Source organism: Stegostoma tigrinum, chromosome 22 (assembly GCF_030684315.1).
Source record: "Stegostoma tigrinum isolate sSteTig4 chromosome 22, sSteTig4.hap1, whole genome shotgun sequence".
Classification (NCBI taxonomy): Eukaryota; Metazoa; Chordata; class Chondrichthyes; order Orectolobiformes; family Stegostomatidae; genus Stegostoma; species Stegostoma tigrinum.
In genome coordinates this window covers 30507205-30529673 of record NC_081375.1, presented here as the reverse complement: position 1 = coordinate 30529673, position 22469 = coordinate 30507205, and the positions used below count along the sequence as shown (strand labels likewise).

The following is a 22469-nucleotide window of genomic DNA, read 5'->3' as shown; positions in this document are numbered from 1 at the left end:
ACTATGGATAGCTCCTGCGCTATTCCCTGTAATGGTGTGATGGGATTATGTCCAAGTGAGATAGCAGACAGGGTTTCAGTTTAATGTTTCATTTTAAAGATGGCAGATCAGATAGTGTAGCACTCCCTCAGTGGTGCATTGGAACATCATCTTTATGATTTTAGTGCTGAGGTCCTGGAGTGGGACTTGAACATGGAGCATTTCTGAAATGTTACTTTAAATTAACTTGCAAAGCTGGGTTAAGAAGATACCCATTGAAGCATGTAAATTTAATTTTAAGATTTATGAAGAAAGTTCCCCATCTTGCCATGATGCTGTTTACAGTGGACCACTAGGGTGAAAATCTCAAATGCTTTTGAGAAACAGTGAAAACTGCAAGGAGTAAACTGTAAGCTGCAGCAGGATGAGCAAAGCAGTGTGGGTTGAATGGTCATTGTTACTGTAATTATCTTATGAATTTGGGATTTTATCTTTATTGAGCAGACTAGGAAAACATTTCACAGGAATATTTCAACAAATGGGAAAAATTTCTCATAAAGTGGATTGCAGACAGTTGTGGAAGTAACATGTGCACTGGATCAACCCTTCCCATCTTCCCCACTTGCTTTTAGGATGAAAATAAAGGAGATACTATGTGATGCATTCATGTGGTGTCTTTCATCATCTCAGGACATCTAGACCACTTCATGGTAAATCAAGTACTTTTTTGATATGCAGTTTCAGAATGTCAGAAGTGTATTTTGCACATTACCAATGATTTCACATGAATGTATTTTTTAAAACATTCTTCAAAATGCCATTGTTCCCTACAACAGGAATTGTTTACTACTCATTTTATGTGCCAGTGTTTCCCACAGCTCAAATTCTTCCCTCTTTAGCAAGTTTATTTTTTGAGGGTAATTGTCACTTTATTGTTGAACGTATCGTTTCCTAAAACAGATTATTTTCCTTGCAGATCAATGATCAACAGAGCTGTTTTTCTCTTGTAAAACATATGTTCTTACTTTCCTGAGCTAAGATTGGTAACATTGTAACTCAGTGTATCAAGTACTACTCAACACTCGAATTTTTCTCTTTGTAACCACTGTGCCTTGGTCTGGTTTCTCACAACATCCACTTAATAGCTGAACGTTACAAATACTAGGTTCTGATTAGGAAGGGATACAGAAGTAGCCATCAAGGGTTAAAGTCCATTGCTAGCTGTCCTCAATATCAGGCGTATTGAGTGATATCGGTTTAATAACTGGCCTGAAATACATTGTTCTGTTCTGACTGTCACCACCACACATATTCCCCAATAACTTCAACTTCATGTTTTCACATTCCACATTCAAATGTTAGACATTTATGAGAGTTAACCTTGAGATCATGGACACCTTAAGTATCACAAGAGTCACATTAATTAGCTGTATGGCAAAAATAGTTTGATTTGTTCACCATTTACTACTGAAGAACATTCTAATTTCAATCCCAAATGTTCCTTGGGTATACAAATCAATAAGCTTCGCCACACATAATCGCAGCTCAGTACTTTTGGGTTTTTTCTTTCGTGAATTGTGCTGAAGGACTTGACCTACTCGACCAAGTTTCAGCTAACTCACAAAATCTGTCCCTGCCTATTGGTTTCTAATGGAATTTAAATCGTTGCCTGCCAAATGTCACCACTGTACCATCATGAAAAGATTTCATCCAAAATAAGGAACTATTAGAATATTTGACAGGCTATATTTACACTTTTTAAATAAAATCATAGATTCTTCATGAGCATGACAAAGGTAACTGAATAACATGAAGCAAAGCCCAGGTGACTGAAGGAGCAACAATTATTTTCTGTTAATATTTTCAGCTATGCAATAAGAATAAATGAAATGAGGCAGAAGCCCGTTTGAGTCATGCTTGTGTCTTGACAACACTAATTTATCGCCTGGAAGGGTCAAGTTAATTAGGCAGTCACCTCAAGTTGTCGTCAGACAGCACCTGTCAGTTTGTGTGTTTGTGAGCATCAGTCGGAGCTGTCAGAGCTTGCGATGGTTGCTGAGGGGAGATGCTGACTGATCGAGCTCTGTGCTGCTGAAGGAAACTCTGATTGTCTCTGCCTCGGGATGTTAGCAACCCAACCAGCACTTTAACTCTGATCTGTACAGTTCTGTAAGTACAACATTTCATTGTCTTTTGAATGTGGCAAAAGGGCTGTGTGTGAAGGCAAAAAGGGACAAGGGGGATAGAGGGATTGGAAAACATGAGGAATGGAAAAAAAGCATTATAAAGGGATGGACAGCAGATTAAAGATATTTAATAGGAAAAAATGTTTTTCCAACAAAAACAATACCATTTCGGGGTTTAAAATTACTTTTTATGGATCTGTTAGATCCTTGAAAGCACAATATCTTTATTTTAGGATTTAAACACTATTACTTTAGATCCTATAGGATTTGTTATAATCAGAAAAAATCCTGTAGTATTTTAGAACAGGTATCATATTTGGGAGACAGAAGTAATAATAGTGATGAGAATCTGAGATCATTACTGATGGAATGCAGAAGTGGATGAAGAAGGACCGAGACAGAGAGAATGCAATGATGTAAGTGATTATGGTTTTGGACTGGGCTACTCATTTTCCTTTCTTTCTCAGACTGTGAGAGGTGGTTTGTAAAGCTTGTAAGTGTCAGAGGACACACAGATCCAATCTGGCTCCTGCTCTTTTCTCTGAGAGCTGGCACTAGCAGCCACAGGGGCTAAAGGAGGGATGATGAGACAGTCAAGCTGAGGTCAAATACCCCTTTAGCAGGATCAGTGAAAGAGTGGAAATTTATGATTTTTACTTTTATCAGTTCACCTCGATGCACAACTCAGTATTTCCTCAGCTCTGCAAGAGACCTGATGAAAATTGACTAAAATTCATGCCAAAGAGGACAGATCTATGTGATCTCCAAAAATACATGTTACAAAAAACAAAGTTACATGTTAGCGTGAGTACTGAATCAGTAAATTTAAATATTCTTCTGTTTTGTCCTTGTACATGTGCTAATTTCATTAACATAGATAATTTACCTTTTAAATGCAATGCGATGAGGACAATAAAGACACCATTTGCAGTATTGAATTGCATGCAGCTGTTAAGTGTTTCTTCTGTACTGCTCATCAGTTATATCATTTAACATTTTGTGAGATTACAGAACTGAAGCATTTGTATTCTTTCATGCAGGCTTTTCATTACAAATAACTGCACATTTTCTGATGTTACTGAACATGGCTTAATTGCCTTTGCCTGCTGTGCATTAAGACAGCTTTTAAACACTTAGCACAAAAGGAACTGTTAATGCACAACTCTGCATTTACCAGAAGTTGAAACCTCAGTGGAAAACATTCGCATTCCTTTTGCTTCCTTCACCTACCTTTCCATTCTTCTTGCATCATGTATAATCATTTACAGTGGAAATCTTGTGATATCTAAAAGTTTAGAATTGACAAAAATGATAATGTTTATGCAGACGTTTTAGATATAAAGATACATTTTGAGTCCCATAAAAACCAAAGATACATGTACTTAGAATCTCAGAAGCAAATCTGGGCTTCAGCAAATAAGTTGCAACCAGATTTTTATATTTAGCCAGTAAATGTCTCTGTTGATAAACTGTTACAATTTGTGTGATATTTTTAAGTTTGCAGTTTAGAGGGTGTGAGCGATATTTCTATAATATATTGTTATAAAATACAATGAAGGGTTTATGGGTAAATGACTACCACAAAAAGGGACCAGAAAGTCAGCTGGAACAATGTTTTCTTCACCTTTTGGATTGGTTGCAAAGTGGAATAAATATAACCAGTGTTATGAACCTAGCCATGTTTACTACAGTCGGAACAGAATGGATGTTGAAAAAATAGTAATCACAAGCGTAGCACCAGCAGGGAATTGTAAATTCTAGCCAAAAGGCATGTTCAAAGGTAAAGAGAAAACAGACACATTCACAAACACACATGCACACATACACAAAAACCAGCTTAGTTCAGTTTAAAAATTCCAGCTAGCTAGGGAAAGACTGACTTAACCATAAGCTGTTTGATGTGGGATTGTGCGTAGGCAGAATTGGCCCATGGAGAGACTGATATCTAAAGAAATTGTGTAGGAATTTTTTTTCCCCTGCTGCTGAGCCCCAGGAGGCACTACTGACAGAAAAGACAGTAAAGCAGATCTCTTTAACATGCATCTGTGGCTGGTGGAGCTGCTGGATTCTGTGCTAATTATCTTGAGTTTGAACAGTTTCTAGTAGTAATGATTACAGGCAGGAATCAAAAGCTTGATAACAGATAATAATGTCGTATTTCAAACCATGTTAACAGCCAGTGGCAGCAAAAACAGCTCAGATCTGTAATGTGAGAGAAATTTGCAATGATTAAAAAGGGGATGTATACTCAGTTGATAAGGGCATAGAGAAAAGAGAAATAAATAAGGTCTAGAAAGGATGAGGAGGTGAGGCAGGAATTTGGGATGAAAAGAGAGGAAGAGAACAAGAAAGAGGCAGATGTTCTCTTTGTACCTCAGACATAAATTTGTATTTATTGTGTATTGGCCATGTTTAAATGGTGCACAATTACTTGCTGAGACTGTGATTCAGACTACATGGCTTCTTGACATAAGCACTGAATGAGGTCATAAAACAGAAGATTTCACATATTCCATTAAAAATTCTTAATACAAATCTGGCATTTTTTGTGAGGATCAAAATTTTAGTGTATGCAGCAGATTTATGAATTAATACTGCCCATTGCATGACCTGAATCTGGGCAGTCAAACAGGTAACGTATAGAAGATTGCATTTACTTTGCAACGTCTTAATTTGATATTGACTGATTGAGATCTCATTTCTTCATCAAGTGTGTAAAGGCTAAGAGGACCTGCTGATAATTTCCATAGGTTCTCATGAAAAATTGAGTTTGATTAGGGATATTCAATAATTCATGACACGCTTATCGTTGTATGGCTGTATGTAACTGTACAGGTCAACCTGAGAAGATCATGGAAGTAGTTGTTGATATATGGATCAAACAATCTTTTCTTTCTAAGTTGAAATCCATGGACTAACTTTCTCTCAATGGGACCTTTGCCTGCCGTATCGGAAACCTATGGAGTTGCTGTGAATGTACACTATCCAATGCACACTTTGGAGGTGAGATTGCCCACTAGTGGCACAATATCCACAAACATTCCCAAAGTTTTATAGTTCCTGATAACCTCACAGTAACTTACTCAAAATGGCTATTCTCAAGTGTGAGATGAAAAACTGTAATTGATTGACAATGGGAGCCAGGATAAGGGGTGATGGGTAAATGGAATGGGGTGCAAGTTCTGACATGGGCATTGAAATATTGGATGACATCCAATTAATAACAGTGGAATGTAGGAAGCCAATCAGAAGGACGATCTTGAATCATTTTAAACATGGTCATCCTCTGGGTTTCCGTCTGAATTTTTCTTTGTTTCTGACCTGTTCAACTTATACTTGTCCAACAGTCTCAGATTTGGGGACATCGGCAAATGGTGTGCAAATTACACTAAAAAAGGCATTAATTCTGAGAAGTGCTTTGTTTTGATTAAGTGCCCATTAAAATTCATTAACATTTCTGTTTCTGTGGAATTTGTATCCCGCTTAGATTTTGCTCTGAAATAGTGAATTAATGATATTGTTGCAACACAGCAAAACTACACTCCAACGCTGAGACAATGCTTTTTTCGCTATCTTTGATAACACCCTTTATGTCTCCTGTTCTACTTTCCGCATGCAAAGTAATAGCATTCCAGGATAGCATTTTCAGGGAGCCAAAATGAGAATGTTCCCTATTATTCCGATCTGCTAAATGAGTCCCAAAAATTAGCTGATAGCTGTTCTCAAAATATAAAGGCACCGTTTGATTTTATTTCACAAAGAACTGAGTAAATAATACCTTGCAAACTATTCTACTGAAGCATCAGATAAAACAAAGTTTTCCCTCAGTTCTATTTTGTGTGAAGCAATTCAATGATAGGAACAGATAAACCGATGACAACAGTTCCATTCTAATTAAAACTGCGACGGAAGAGAAAGATTGGATCCCTTTGATCTTTGATCTCCAGCTGAGCAGCACAGCTTCTCAGAGCCTTTGGGTACAAAAGCTTCACTGGCTAGTTGAATGTTCATATGATTTGACCATAGGCTTCTTCTTCATCTCAACTTGTGCTGGAATTTTCATTATTTGTTTCTAATTTACAGGATAAGATACAAATAGAAGTGACTGGGGATGCAACGGGTGAGCTCATCAATATTTTTAAAATCTCAATTTGAATGCAGCCCAGCCATGTCGAATAAAAAGTACTTTCCTCTGTCAACAGATAAAAGGATTACATGAAATCTGTTTGATTTATCAGAATCCATTTTTCAAAGTCATAAATTTACAGCAAAAACCTGCCAGAAATTTACCAATAGATGCTGGATTACATGTTGGGGCAAACAGTGCAGGAAAGAATTTGGAGATTGCATGAAACACATAGCCAATTTCAGGTAATAGATAGATTTGCAGTAAATACATCTTAATGTAAATGTGTGTGAAGGTGCATTAGGAAAATGAAAGAATACTTAGAATATGATCTGAATGTAATGGAGTAACAGAAATGTCAGATATTTATAAAAGAAGATTTGCCTGTGGAGATAAGTGTTAAAAAGATGAAATGGTATTTCAGAAATAAAAATAGAGAGTGATGGAATAATCAGCATCTCTGTCAGCATCTGGGAGAGAGAAACAGAGTAACATAGTTAATGTTTTGAGTCAAATGAATCTTCTTTGGATATGGTATTCCAGGTTTTATACCAAGTTCTATTTAATAAATAAAGCGATATTTGCCAACCTATATAACATTGGTTAGGATGCAGTTTGAGTTCGGTGTGCAATTTTCTCGAAGTTATGGTAGTCATAGAAATGTGCAATTTAGATTTATTAAGGTAATAAAAGCTATGAGAGTATAAAGTTATGCTAAGTGACTTGAAAAACAGTGACTACATTCAATGTAGCAGGGAAGATTAAAAGATATTAAAATATGGAATATATTGACGACATGTCATTATCCAAGCTACTGATTACAATATTTTATTTTATTCTTTCATGGGATGTGGGTATTGCTGTCAAAGCTAGTATTCATTGCCCATCCAAAATTTTGATAGAATGGCAATGATAGAACTTTGATGTGGTTTCAAGTCAGGATGCTGCCCAACTTACAATGGAATTTGCAGGCAACGGAGTGCCCATGCAATTCCTGCCCCCGTTCTGCACGGTCCTTGAAGTCCTGGTTTTGGAAGGTTCAGTCAGCGGAGCCTTGGCAACTACAACCACTTTCCTTTGTGCTTGGTATGACTTAGTTAAATACTGTTTTCTTGTCTAAGGCAGTCTCTTCTCAACTCTAGAATGTTGTTTCTCATCTGTAAAAAGGAGCCATATGTTTCTGACATAATTGAATTTGGACATCAGGAACCATGCTACTGGTCAGAAGTATTATTTCATAGAACTGTTGATGACATCTTACAGGACTTTTCTGATTTTGAACAATAAAGCTGTTGGGCTGTAATTGAACAGACAGGACTTGTCATGCATTTTCTGCACAGGACATACCTGGCAATTTATACATTCTGGTTATTTACTTGTGTTGCCCCTCAAATAGCACTGCCTATCTTAGAGTGGAGCTTAAGTCCTAGCAGCTCTAACCATTAGGTTTTCAGGGCCCATTGCCCTTGCCCAATTCAATGTGCTTAGCTGGTAGTACCATGTGGAATGTGTCCAATTTGTCGAAGACTGACGTCTGTAATGCTGGGACTTAAGGAAGAAGCAGAGATGAATCATCCAATTGGTATTTCTGTCCGAAGATGGTTACAAATTCTTCAGCCTTGTATTTGACACTGATGTTCTTGGCTCATCTGTCTTTCAGGGTGGAGCCTTTTCCTGTTGGGTTTTAGTTATTCACCATGATTTACAACTTGTTACGGCAGAATTGCAGTGATTATGGGACCGATTTGATCATATCTGATACATGAGATTGCATGGAGTTTGGCTGCAATGTTGAGGACTTCTAGGTCCACTCACTTCTGACTGTATGTCACTGTGGCACCGCGTCTGGTGGGTGCCCACAGGATATGTATAAAGATAGTGACAGAGGAGTTGTCTAAAGTGTAAAAGGCCAGATTTGGTCAGGATATTGCTTGATTCTGTGAGACAGCTCTCCCAACTTTAGCATGAAACACTAGATGTTAGTGAGGAGGACTGTGCAGGGTTGATATGATCTAGCATGCATTTGTGCCATCTTGTGTCTAGGTTATCTATCTGGTATTCTTGTCATTAAAGCATTCCAACGCAAGTCTCAACAAGCTGATTTTAGAAATGTCTGAATGTCCCTTGTTGATGTTATGGAATGATCACTGCTGTCGCTTTGTTTGTCAGTCTAACATCTGCTTTGGAGTGTCTAAAACCACATATCATCTTGGCAACAAACTCTTGTCCCCACCGCTGGTGTCACCATTTGCATCAGTTGCCTGCTACACGTTCCTACATATTGTAGTGCTATTGAGGGCCTTCCTGTCACTTTTGACAACATCCTTAAATCAGACCTTTAGGCAACTTGCTGGTCAGTCAGCATGGGCTATCTCACTGTGTGGAATATTCTTGATCATACCATCACCATTCATCCTGTGTATATGCCAGCAAAGCCTTTTTCTTGCATGATTACTTTTAGCATGGTTGCATATGTTGGTGCTATTGCACCTATTGTCCAGATGGAAGATCAGCTCAAAGATTCATGGATTGTTTGGCCCACACTTGTAGCATGTTCTGTCGTACTGTTAACGTGAAGAAAACTGTTGTCATGTGCTTTCTCATGCATGGGATCAGAAGCGACAACATACCACTGGAAGCAGTCAGTACATTCTATTACCTGAGATTTATGGTGACAGGCTTCTGTTAACTGGCAAAACAGACATGAAAAATGACAAACTGACCCACAGGACCAACATGGCTATCTAGGAAGCCTTTATCTTTTTGCTGACTGGCAACAAAACATGAACAACTTACAGCTACCAGGAAAAAAGGTTCGATATGGACCATCTCTAGTGTCTATGACACTGACTTGATGTCACATGGAAAGACAAAGTCACCAATGCAGTAGTCCTTTATGATGCTAACTCTGGAATAGAAATTTCTTTCCACCTTCAGAAACTGAGGCAGATAATTTGAATGCGGAAGAAACGTCTTTAAATTCTGTCCAACCATGATATCCCTGTTCTGAAGAGTTTAATGCAGACACTATGAACAAAAGTGAGATATGGTAGTTTGCTGACATTAATCGCCCTAGCATAGACAAGATATGAGCAGAAATATAACATTAAAAAAGTGCACAGAAGATCTTCAAAGTTTATTTATCACTCGTTACAGATTTTATATAAGGGCAACAATACAGACATTGTACAGTACACACACAAACAGATACAATATCATTCAAACAAATTGTGTCATTTATAATTCCATTGTTTTAGTTCTTTGTTGCTGCCTAATAAATTCTAGCATTTTGTTAAACTAACATTTTGTTGCAAGCCTGGCTGAGAATGGTCTACCAACTAAAGGAAAACTGAAATGTTCTCATCTCTGCCTCAAAGACTCTTGACATGTTTTGGTCTGTATCATTAAGAACAATAGCGCAAGAGGGCTGTATGAATTACAATGGTGAGTGTGGCCTGGGTTCATGTGATTCTGTTTTGCTTTATGGGTCAGTATGAGGTAAATGTGTTAAATTCTTTCCATCTGATATTGGAAAAATGGAGACACCTTCTGGTGAACAATCGCCGCTTTGAGAATACAAAGATTATTTGTTTTGAGTATAAGGGACCACAATATAATATGATTCAGCCTATACAGCCCTTTATTGCTTATAAGTGTTCAATGAACTGTTTCTAAAACATCTCCAGATGCTGTTGTTATGATAGCTATATTTCCCAATTTTTCTGATTAATATATGCTCCAAGCCAAGATGCATGGGAAATCTTTGGTCAAGAGACTGAAAAATAATGGTGAACTCAGTTGTTTCTGAATTCTGTCCGCTTTATTATTTCCAAACATTGCCAGTGACATAAGGTCAATGACTAAAATTTTAAACCTTGCTGCATTAACGGGGTAAGTCAAATTTTTGGGAGCCAGGCAAACGCCTTGACCATCTTCATAAAGAAGCAATCAGGTCAAGTGGGCAAAAATGGAATGGGGGGATGTTGGTGAGGTTTTTGTGATAAGATACCCGATTCCTGCCTGTGGCATGAATTAAACTCATCCCCAGTGTGCATGGTTGTATTTATGAATGCTGAAGAAATAACTCAAATAATTTAGAGATGCTCGTCAGTAGTTTCTGCAGGATCACTTCAAATCAGCCAATTCACTGAGAAATCATCAGGCGTTCCAGAGAAAAGGTGGGTGTGGGCAATTCTTAGGATTTCTGCTGCTTGTTGAGTTTGAGTTGGATCACTGGGAAACCCTTACAAAAATTGTTGCTGGCTGCTGGTTAGCAAAGTGCTTGAAAAATATTTTTATCAGTCTGCTTACACATTCAAATCATAGCAAACCTTGTTATGCAAATTCCAATACTGAGAAAGTGTTTGTAAGCCAACAACAAATGGTCAAACACCTTCTTGTTCACTCAATAGAGGTTATCTACAATAATTACAAACAACATTCATCTGAACAATGAAGAATGTCTATTTTGATTCCTCAAGTTCATGTTACAATGTTAATGCAAATTTGACAGAAACCTCTGAGAATTGACTGTTTAAGCTTTTCTACGGTGTTCTGTTCATCATCCCCTATAGTTCTGGTGAAGATGATGAGAATCCCTGCAGAAATTATTGTCCACATGTGTTGCATTTTATCCCTTCACATAGATCCAGATACATTCCACTCTTAGCTAAATGTATAATTCACACAGTAGAATTTTGTTTTCTTTTTCTTCATAAAATAAAACTTTATGTTCTGATACTAGAGCGCTGACAGCACATTTGGCAGCAATAGCAATGAAATAAATCGAGTTGACAAAGCCCTATGATCAAAATGAGCAGTGCATTATTTTATCTCTACTCAAATAAATTTACAATCAGAATATCTTGGGTTGGAAGCAATGTGCAATCACTAATTTCGTTGACCTGCAAACAATTGGCTCAGTGGTTAGCACTACTGCCTCAGAGCATCAGAGACCTGGGTTCAATTCCACCCTTGGGCAACTATCTGTGTGGAGTTTGCATATTCTCCCTGTGTCTGTGTGCATTTCCTCTGGGTGCTCCAGTTTCCATCCACAGTCTAGAGATATGCAGGAGAGGTAGATTGCCTATGGTAAATTGCCTGTAGTATTCAGGGATGTGGAGATTAGGTGGGTTATAAGGGAATGGGTCTGGGTGGGGTGTTCTCAGGGTTGGTGTGGACCTGTCAGGCCAAAGGGCCTATTTCCCCACTGTAGGGGTTCTATGATTATTTATCCAAAACAAGCAGTTGTAAATGTAAACACATTGCATACTAGATCTAATTTCATTAGTTCTTACAAATTTAAAAAATATAATATTATGTGTGAGCTAATTATTTGCAACTGAACATTTAATTTTCATTTTCGAACAAAAGTAAAATTTTAGGCATGCAAACTGTAAAGGCTAATCACCTACATGTAAAAATAAACTTCAATATGACTTTTTTCGAATTCATTCATGTTTGGTGGGTTTTGGGAAGGTGATGGTGAGCTGCATTCTTGAACCAACAACAGTTAAAGAATAGTGATATATTTCCAAGTCAGGATGGTGAGTGGCTTGGAGATAAACTAGTAGGTGCTGGTCTTTCCCTGATGAACTATGCTTTCCTTCTAGAAGGTAGTGTTCTTGGTTTTCGGAGGTATTGACTAACAAACTTTGGTGAATTTCTGTGGTGCATTTTGTACAACATTGGTGTGTATATACTGCTGCTACTGAGTGTTAGCAGCAGAAGAAATGAATGTTTGTGGATGTGATTCCAAACAAGTGGACTACTTTAGCGTAAATATGACCAAGCTTCTTCAGTGTTATTGGAGCTGCACTCAACCAGGAAGGTGAAGAATATTCCATCAATATCCTGACTTTTATTTTGAATGTGTGAATTACTTGACACAGGTTTCCTAGCTTCTGACATGCTCTTGCAGTTACAGATTTTATGTCTAGTCCAATTCATTTTCTGGTGAATGGCAGCCCTTGGGATATTAAAATTGGGGATCAGCAATGGTTAAACTATCAAATGTCAAAGGTGATAATTGGGAGATGGTTATTTCCTAGCATTTGTGTAGCGTGTATGTTACTTGCCACTTATTATCTCAAGATATTGTCCAGCTCTTATTGCATCTAGTCATAGACCCTTAAGTGGCTGAGGCGTTTCAAATTGTGCTGGACATTGTGCAATCATCAATGATCATTCCTATTTCTGATCTTATGGTGATGTGAAGGTCAACAAATGAAGCAGCTAAACATGGTTTGGCCTCAGATGTTACTCTGGGGTCTGTTGGCACATTTCAGGCAGAAAAAAAACCCAATCGAACTTTTCACTCACACTTTGACAAGGTTACCTTGATTTATTTCTAAGTCTATTAACTTCTAATATTATTTTCTGAAAGGAATTTGTTCAGTTAATTTGTGGACACTGCTATTACTTTTTGTTTTCCACCCTTGTTGGTAGCCTGTTTAACAGACTTATTATCCTTTGATTGAATACATTTCAGCTTTGGTGCATCAAACATCCGCATTCCATTGTTAGCTATCATTGTGAACTTGTGTCTCACCACAAGGGATTCTGATTTTATCATCTTTCATCATTACACCGAACATCAATGCACACTTAGCTGCAGATATAGTTATAAACATTTTAATTTTATGAACAAAAACCCGGTGGTAACAAATCAGCTTCTCGTCATGAACTCTGCCTGATTGTCCTTTCTGTTATAAAGTAGTTGTAATGGAAAATTAAGGAGTGCATTGTAACTCATAGAATGAAGCATTGGCGGGTGATGGTATCTTTTCTGATGACCTGCTTTCTAATCTATGAGTTTGACACACTCCATAGTGTGTTTCCAATGTTACATTTTTCCTTTTCTGTTGACAGGTTTTCCCTGTTTTCAGCTAACATTTCCATACACCACCATTTTCCTGTTTTTATTTTGTGCCTCAATGTCTTAATGTTTTTTGCCATTATCTTTTTATTGCCTGACTGAGATTCATCTCATAATCACTTACTTTTAAGAAGGTTACAGGCTAATAAAATAAACAACTTCTTGTCTCTGGTTGGCTGTATCATTTTGTTTTTCTTTTGAACCTGTACTATTTTTGATTCTATTTAAATACTTTATCTTTGCTTCTATTTGTTTTGATACGAGGTCCTGAAGGTCGCCCTGCAGATATTATCTGATCTCCTATGGACAGCAGACATTTTGTGTCTGTATTTCTTCACTTGACCTACTTTCACAAGAGGAACATCCAATCTCTTTGTGGGCTATATCTCCTTAGTTCGAGATTCAATAACGCACGACCATCATATCTTTTTCAAAATAGGGAGATCAAAATAGGACTCAATATCCAAGAAACAATCGTAACAAGACAAAAAATAAAGTTAAAACAACCTCTCTCCCCTTATAAATGGTACTTTCAACTGTACATCCCAACATTCTGTTTACTCTCCCAATTGTCCATAAACATGGCACCAACAGTTTAATTGATTCATTCACCAAAATTTCAAAATCTTTTCCCTATGGTAATGATGCATGTGTATTTTCATCTAATGCTGTAATTTATTGACTGCTAAAGTTTGTGGCTATACCTTGAGGAATTTTATGCCCAATGCTCCTCTGAATACTGTGGATTTTATGCACATCATCATTTGTCACTATTCTAAATTTAGAGTTATCCGCAAATTACAACACTTTGGACATGATTCAATCCTCCAAATCATTTTCAATATTTATAAACAAAAGTGCTCCCAGTTCTGATTCATGTAGTTCACCACTAACAATCTGGTATCGCTCAAACACCTCCTCACACACCGTTGTCTATCACTTATCCACTTGCTGATCCAATCTGACACATTGCCTCTAATACCAATGCAAAATAATGCAGGTGTTGGAAAGCTGAAATGAGATGAGAGAATGCTGAAAATATTCAGCAGCCAAGATAGCCTCTGTGAAGGCAGAAACAGAGTTAGTGTTTTAGGTCAGTGATTTATCGTCAGAGCACAAATTCTTCAAAATCTTTCACCCTGTTTCTCTCTTCACAGATGCTACTTGACCCACAGTGTGTTTCCAGCATTTACTATTTTAGATCCAATGCATTGCCATCCACTTGATGAGGCTGACATGATGCAAAGCTCCATTGCAATCAAATGCTTTATTGAAGTCTGTCTACAACCTCCACTCCCTTATTTGTATCCATTAAGTATGTAACTTCAAATCAATCCAATAAGCACAAATTGTTTCTCCTAAAGTAACATTGCTATCTCTAATTACCTTTGTTCAATTTTATTATGTCTCCAGATGTTCCTTATCATAGTTTCAAACATTTTCCCTACAACTGATATTATATGCTGATTTGTCCACAATCCCCATTGGGAAACTAGGAGAAAATGCTACTTTTCAATCTTCTGATACGTGACCCGAGTTTAGTAGCTCTGGAAAATATTAGTGAGGAGATTTGTAATCTTCTGAGCCAATTCACTCAAAAATCCTCAGATGAAAGTTGCTAGAGCTCAAAGACGAATCTAAAACATCCAAAATTACCTTTCCAAGTTTTCATCTGCACTCATCAGTAAACAGTTTCCACCATTTTAGTATTTCTTCTTCTGTTTCGCACATAAACATTGAATGACATAATTTTCAATCACCTCTTGTAACCAGTTCTAAGCAATTTAACAGTTGCTTCATTTTTTTCCTTGTTTCTGATACATTTGAAGTAGTCAACGTTGTTATTCGTTAAATCTATTCTGTTGTACTCTCTATTTAGCTTCCTTATATGTCTGGTTTTGAGCCAGTTTTCATAGATTTTAGTTTTCAGTTTTTTTTCCGAACATCTTTAAGATTCCTTTTGCATTCATTCCTGAAATAGGCCAATCTGTAATGTGTGAATTTACTGCTTTTCAAGATGAAAAGACTGCTTGTAACTATAGTGCTACAGCAATGCTGAAACAGCAACAGTATTTAACCAGCTGTGATGTGAATACTGTAATATGGTCTCAGGAACTGGAAAGTCCAGTGGAGTCATTTTATCATTTATACAAGGTCATCAATCTAAACCTGGAAACACATTCCAAATTCCATCAAGTAGCTCCAGAAAGATGTGAAAACAACTGCATTGTTGATAAAACCAACTTTGCTTGAGACAGAAGAGTTGGTTGACAACAAAATTACTGTGCGAGAAATTGTTGCCATGTTGAATGACTTGTTACAAAGACCAGTGTTGTGAGAAGAGGCCATTCTGTCCATCTAATGTAAATCATGTCTTATAAGATGTCCCAAATTTTCTAGCTCTAGGATTTTTTGCATATTTTCAGTACATAGAGTCAATTTACTTTTCAGTCTTGACAAATTATACTTGCATGACTAGTCAGCTTCAATTTTCTCTCCACAAGTGCACATTTTATAGACTGGTGCTTTTTAATTGATCATGAAGGGTAAGGAGGTGGTTTTAGAGTATAAGGCATATCTAACCCTTGTGTTAGAAGCAGACGACATTTCAGAACAGTGACTACTGCTAGCATTTTTGTACATAAGGTGCACCCATTTTTGATCAGATTTTCAAAGCTTGAAAGGTCACTCTAATTGCAGACATCTGCACAATAGTGTTTTGATCTTTAGTACTATTGATAAATGACATAGTGTCAAAACATTTTGTCTCGCACTCATCAGGGTAATTCAGAAGAAATACCAAAGTAAATGAAAAATAACATTTATATTATATAGCAGGAACATGTTGTGGTTGGTAAGTGGACTCGGATCGAAGAGGATTGGCATGGAGAATGTAACATTTAATGATTAACGACAGTTAACAGCTAAGCTTCGTTTAAATTTCAAACCAGGTAGGTTGATTCTGACAGTCTTAGCCTGAGAAATATAACAGAGTATGGCTGTCACCTATTTCATTGAGTTGAAATAGGCACAATGTTTACATGCCCTTTCTGTCTGAGAAGAACAGAGCCCTGGATATTAACATATGAAGATTCCAGCACATACAATTCCCTAAACTGTGAGTCTTAATTACATTCCTAAGTTGTTGTCATTGTAATTCTTTGCACACTCAGAAATATTTAGCACATACAGTCAAATTGCAGAATCACATTGACTATTGTATATCATGCGATGAGTTTTTGCAAATGTCGACTAGTTGGATACAATCATTACCTTGCCTGTCGTGAACAGCCAAGAGGATTTGCTAACTGGTATGAAATACAAGTAAGTGTTTGGAATTTACAGCCTATGTACCTAGCATCACACCAATTATGAAATTTAAATACCACATTTCTCCTTTGTGAGATTGCCAGATTGTATTTTAGGCTTGATGACAACATTTCATTCGTGATGAACATCACTGCTACTTACTGCATTGTTATCTGTCTGAAGCAGTTAGCTTCACCTGTTGCTCAAGTGTTTGAGATATCTTACGATTCCAGGGTAATATGAGGGAGACTAGGCTCTTTTCAGGATGATAGTTAATGGCCTTGCATCCATTCATGAGACTATGTGACAAACAGTAAAGATGATCTGATCAGGATAGCCATTATCCCACAGGATGGCTTTGATGAGCCCTATTTGAACTTTAAGTTCATGTGGTGAACAAATAGCTTGCGACCTGTTCATGAGGCTGATGATTCAGCCTATCCTATACCACATGGAACTGCAGGAATACTAACACATCTATTAATCTACCAGTGAAGTCATTTTGCAGTAGACGGTAGTTGAGACCCCCGGATGATTTCTCAAATAGAATATTAAGGAACAAAATCTCACTTGACTTCTCCATTTCTAAGGTGAAATTGAATGGAGGGTGGTGCCCATTATGCCATGTAAGGAAATTTGTACATGCAGCTATGAAGTGAAATATAGCAAATTTAGATTAACCATGATCATATCAAATGGCAGAGCAGTCACTAGGGGCTGTAATGCCTACTCATGCTCCTAGTTCTTATGTTTGTAATGTTCTAAATGTTTCATCCACATTTTGGAGATATACAACACGCATCAGGGTGTGAGGTGGCACTCCATTGAAGGCTCATTTCTCAAGGAACCTAACAAAGCAGTTTGCAAAAGCTAGTTCGATTGGGGTCCATGGAAATACCATCCATACATAGTGCCAATAAAACTGAACTCAACAGCATACATTGCTGAATTCCTAAGTTCAATGAATGCACCTAATGGTAGTTCATCTTGATCGCTGTGATATGGTACTGCAGTGCAAAGATCAAAGGCTCCCTTAAGGCGTGTATTGATGAAAATGATAGCGATGGCAAATAAGCAAATTGACATTACACTGCTATCAACATGCAAGTCCATATGGTGTTTGAAAATATGAGGGGTCCTTAACTGTGTATGTGGAAAACTTGCTCAAAACACATTTTTACATTTCACTCAACCATTTGATCAGTTTATATTGTGCAGACCCAGTCATAGAAAAGATTGAGTGCACAGGGATACTTTACGTGTGTGTCTTGTGCAGCCCATACAACATGGATGCAGCGAGGTGTGAGGACAAATCCTGTCATATATATATCAGCTGGCAGCTCATTGCTCTCTCACAAGTCTAACAAGCAAAGGATGACTATTTCAGTCCCTTGTTCTGGTTGGCCTTGAGGCCTTGCAGTGCTGTCAGACATTCATTTTATATGGGAAAACTGGACAAGTCATTTGGAATCCTGCAGAATGCGTGCACTAGATCAGCTAATGCTGTGTACAAGAATTTGCTATCTGCAGTTGAAACTGGCTTATGGTGAGAGTGCTGGGATTAGGAGTTCGAACTCAGCAAAACCCTCTTCCCAACTGATGTGGGATGATGGCACACCAAAGTTAAAACCATGCACAAAGACAGACTCCTCACTTTCAGTGAGCACATAAGGAAACTTATCACAAGCTAAGTGCATTGTTAGCTATGTTGCCAAACTGCTTTTGCTTGAGTGAGTTTATGGTGCAGGCCTATTTTAAAGGGGCCCTGTTTATGGTATAATCATCTATTCGATCAAATCAAAATTGAAAGCAATCCTGCAGTTTATGTCAAGCGCAGCACAGACCATGGTGTAATTCAATAACCCTATTACTAATCTGTTCAAAAACCCATTCCGTTTTGTGACAGCATCTCAGTTTTAAATTATCAATACTTTTGGAAATTAAAATTAGCAAATCCTTGAGTTTAGTGCACTTGAAGAAATTCAATAGATAGCTTGGTCATACTTAATTTACTTAGGATGGCAACATCACTCAAATTAATAAAACAAATTACATGTTTGTGAAATAGGATGACATCTTTTTGGCTTGAAGACAACCTCCTGTTAGAGGCAGACAGTACCAGTTGCTCAAACCTTTGAGATACCTTACCCTTCTAGGGTGATCTGAGATATACTGGGCAATTTTTGAATGAAAAATGCCGGTGTGGTGCAATTTGTAGGCCACCTATACCAAAGACTTGCTTCTCCCGTTAGCTGTTTACAACAAGCAATGTATTGACCGTACCCAACAAACCTCCATTTGTGAACTCACAATGCATTAGATGTGATTAGACAACATTTGCTAAATAATACTGAGTGTGTGAAGAATTGCACTTAAAGATGAGTTCATGGTTTGGCGAACTTGAGTACACTGCAAGCTCATATTATTGAACAGGGCCACATTCTTTGACGATAGAAATAATGTATATGCCTCAAAAATACCTGTGACAATGATTCATTAGTGTGTTTCTCAGGGCTATGCCTTTTCAAATCAGAGTTAACCTGCTTGGTTTGAAATTTAAACAAAGCTTGGTAGTTAATCATCTGTATAATTAACTGGTGTATTCTCCATGGCAAAACCTTGACCAATCAGCATTAACTTACAAATCAGTCTTCTCATAAATAATAAATGTTTTCTTCTACTTTAGTATTCTACAAATTGCCTTGATGAACACAAGATGAGACGTTTAATCTTTCATAGGGAATACAATTTCTGCTCAATCATAATATCACAATACCTCTTGAATTATTCCAGGATTTCTCTTTCCACTATCTATGTGAAGACTCCACTTTGTGTTAAGTGGAGCTCCAGTCATTGGTTCTAAACTCATACTTTGACCAATTTTCTCATTTGTCCCTTTGTCCTGAAGTCATGTTTTAACTTCAAATAAGACGAGGATGAGCCTTTCCCATTGAGGTCAGTGTTTTTATACTTTTGGAAATGTTCGCCCTAATAAGACTCTCAAGAAAAATCATGCTTTTTGTTTAAGTTTGCAAATTATGTTTTTGAATTATTCTGCTAATTTTAGAAGTAATTTCTTGAAGCCCATTTTGACCTCTCAATACCCTCCATGCTACATTCCCTTTCATACTTTCTGCCACCCTGCAGAACTCCAAGGTCCACACACATTAGTGGCTTTAGGAATACGCCCACAAACCCACCAAGTGGCTGCTTGACAATGCAGCCACGTAGCTTAGCAGGAACATTGCCCCATGAATCACATTTTAAGAGATAAAGAAGTGGCATACATCAACTTAACATTGATTTTCCTTCTTGTACTATAATGTCTGGGTGACAATTAGTGGCAGTGTAACAAGGAACAGAGGTTAATGTTTCTGCTTCATTGCCATAATGCAAGAACTCAGAAACAATCTCCAACTTAGTCAATAATACATGGTTTAGTGACTCATTTGGTTTACTATCATGAAGTATGACAGAATATCTGTGTCTGGAATTCTGTCTGTTTTTGATGTTGAACCATTGTTGGTTGGTACCTCTGTGACCTTTGGTTGACTGGAGTTTGTTACTTTTGATACATTGATGTACCAGAGTTAATACGTTAGACATTACATCAGGGTGAGAGATGAATGTTTTGTAAGATTCAACATGACAATTTGCATTCCAGAGCTGAAGAGGCAACAGAAAGTTGTCAGCTTCATAATGTTGGGGCTCAGAAAAGCTCATGAGGATCAATATCAGCTCAGTGAAGCTGAAGAGCAGTTGCCTGCTTCAAGAGGCAGACTAAACAAAGCCCACAGACTGTGGTGTTCTACTCTGAGCAGCTAGAAAGCTGGGATCATGCTGGTAATTAGATGCTGGAGTGCAGCCTTGCAAATCTAGAGGGATGTAGTTTGGGAGTGGACACTATGCAGTCATTAGACATTCTAATTTTGAGCCTTGTCCTCTGACAACTTTGTTCAGGCCAAAGAGGAAACAGAAAGCTTCTAGGCAGAATAAAATTTGCAACTGAGAGGTACATACTCAAAATAGAGGAACTGAAGTCTCCCATGAAGAAAACAGAATTTAGATAGTTTCCATGACTCACTGATGTCTTGGTGGCCCAATTTGCAGAACCTGTTCTTGCTGTGTCTGTTATTTAATGCATGTATGCCTGCAGATTCAATATTACCTCATCTTAATTCTGGATGTCAGAAAATAAGATAGGTATTATTGACTGCTTGCTTTAATTAAGATTAGATTCCCTTCAGTGTGGAAACAGGCCCTTTGGCCCAACAAGTCCACAGTGCCCCTTGAAGCATCCCACCCAGACCCATTCCCCTATAACCCACACATACCTGAACACTACTGGCAATTCAGCATGGCTGATCCACCTAGCCTGCACATCTTTGGACTGTGGGAGGAAACCAGAGCACCCGGAGGAAACCCACGCAGACACGGGCAGAATGTGCAAACTCCACACAGACAGTCACCCGAGGCTGGAATCGAACCCAGGTCCCGAGCGCTGTGAGGCTGCAGTGCTAACCACTGAGCCACAGTGCCGCCCCTAACTCATGTATTGTTTATTCTGTTGTGGTATCTTCTTCTTGTAATTGGGATTTCTATTCTTGTCTACTTTGAAATAAAAGTCACTGGTCTCTAAGTGGATCTGAACAACATGTAGAGATTTTGTGCAGTATTACAAAGGAAGTCAGACATTATGGAATGGATGTTTATTATTTATTAACAGTAATTTCTTATTCAAACAATCCTCCAGATACTAGAATTAAATTGGAATCGATATAATCAGCTTCTTTTTATGACTACAAATGAGAAATCTTTGAACAATTCCTTTTTTTGTGTTCCCTCTACAATAAACTGAGTTGAGAATGTGGAATATACAGTAAACAATGAGATATTGCTCATGAATTACTCATAGTCAATTTTGTACTGTACAAACATTATGCACATAATATTATGTATACATCACTATTTTATCAGTTTGACTTAAAGTGCAATGTGATTGGGTTATTCCAATTCTCTTTGTGTTACCGGACAAGCTACGTTTTGAAGATTGTGCATAGTTTTCTGACTACCTTACCTCTAAAATAATATTATTGCATTGGATAAAGATCAGAGAACAGCAACAACTGTTTGGAATTTGCAGTTAAGTTATGAAAAATGACTCACTAAACTGTAATGGACAGTCAGTACAAGTTATTTAATTTGGGCAGTGAGTGGTTAATTAGAAGACTTAAGATTGTTTCCACCCATTAGGATTCATTGTTCACTTTAAGTGCCCAGCAGATTGGCTCCAGTGGAGAAAAACAGGCACAGTGTAAAACAGGTGGCAGATTCACGACAGCTCACAGTGGGAAAAGTGAAAATTCATCCTTGGTGGATGAGAAGAAATTGCAGAAAAAGCAGTTAATTCACAACCAATTTACATTGTTCCAACCAAGTGAGGAGGGGTGGAAAGGCTCCCTTCTTTTCCCACTTGTCCGATGGCCACAGAGTTCTGAATTTGGAAAAGAAAGTGACAAATTCCATGCGTAATTATCTAGTTACATATGGATAATACAGAACTATACAGACAGGTTTCCTTGAGGCTGGCAACTAAGGAATTAGTTTTGTTGGAGTAATTCTTGCTTCATTGAATACTATTGAATCTCCATACTGAAATGTCCAGAAAGACGCAGTTTGCACATTTCCAGGGGATAGTCGCCTCTGGTGAGGTCTTCATAGACACCATGCCTCCCTCTCAAGGAAGTGGAATGTGAATTGTATAATAATACAAACTGCGGCAGCCGTTTTTAGTTTCAGTTAGAGTTCTTGTTTGCGTTAAAAACTTTCTTTTTAAAAAGTTCAAAACTGTCTCCAGCCAATGATTTAAAAATTAATATTTGCCTTTGAGACCTAATTAATAGTGGAATCTTCCCTCAGCAGATTACAATGAAATTGGAGAGAAACTAAATGAGAAAAGCACAATAATGCAGATGCTGGAAATCTGAAACAT

General features: G+C 37.6%; 1 long non-coding RNA gene across 1 annotated transcript in view; it reads left to right on the top strand.

Moving 5' to 3' along the window:
• The first annotated feature begins 2020 nt into the window (after positions 1-2020).
• Positions 2021-22469, top strand: part of LOC125463629 (uncharacterized) — an 857594-nt gene continuing 837145 nt past the window's right edge. The window contains exon 1 of the long non-coding RNA XR_007249877.2: positions 2021-2148. This is a non-coding gene — a long non-coding RNA (uncharacterized LOC125463629). The remainder of the gene's footprint in view (positions 2149-22469) is intronic.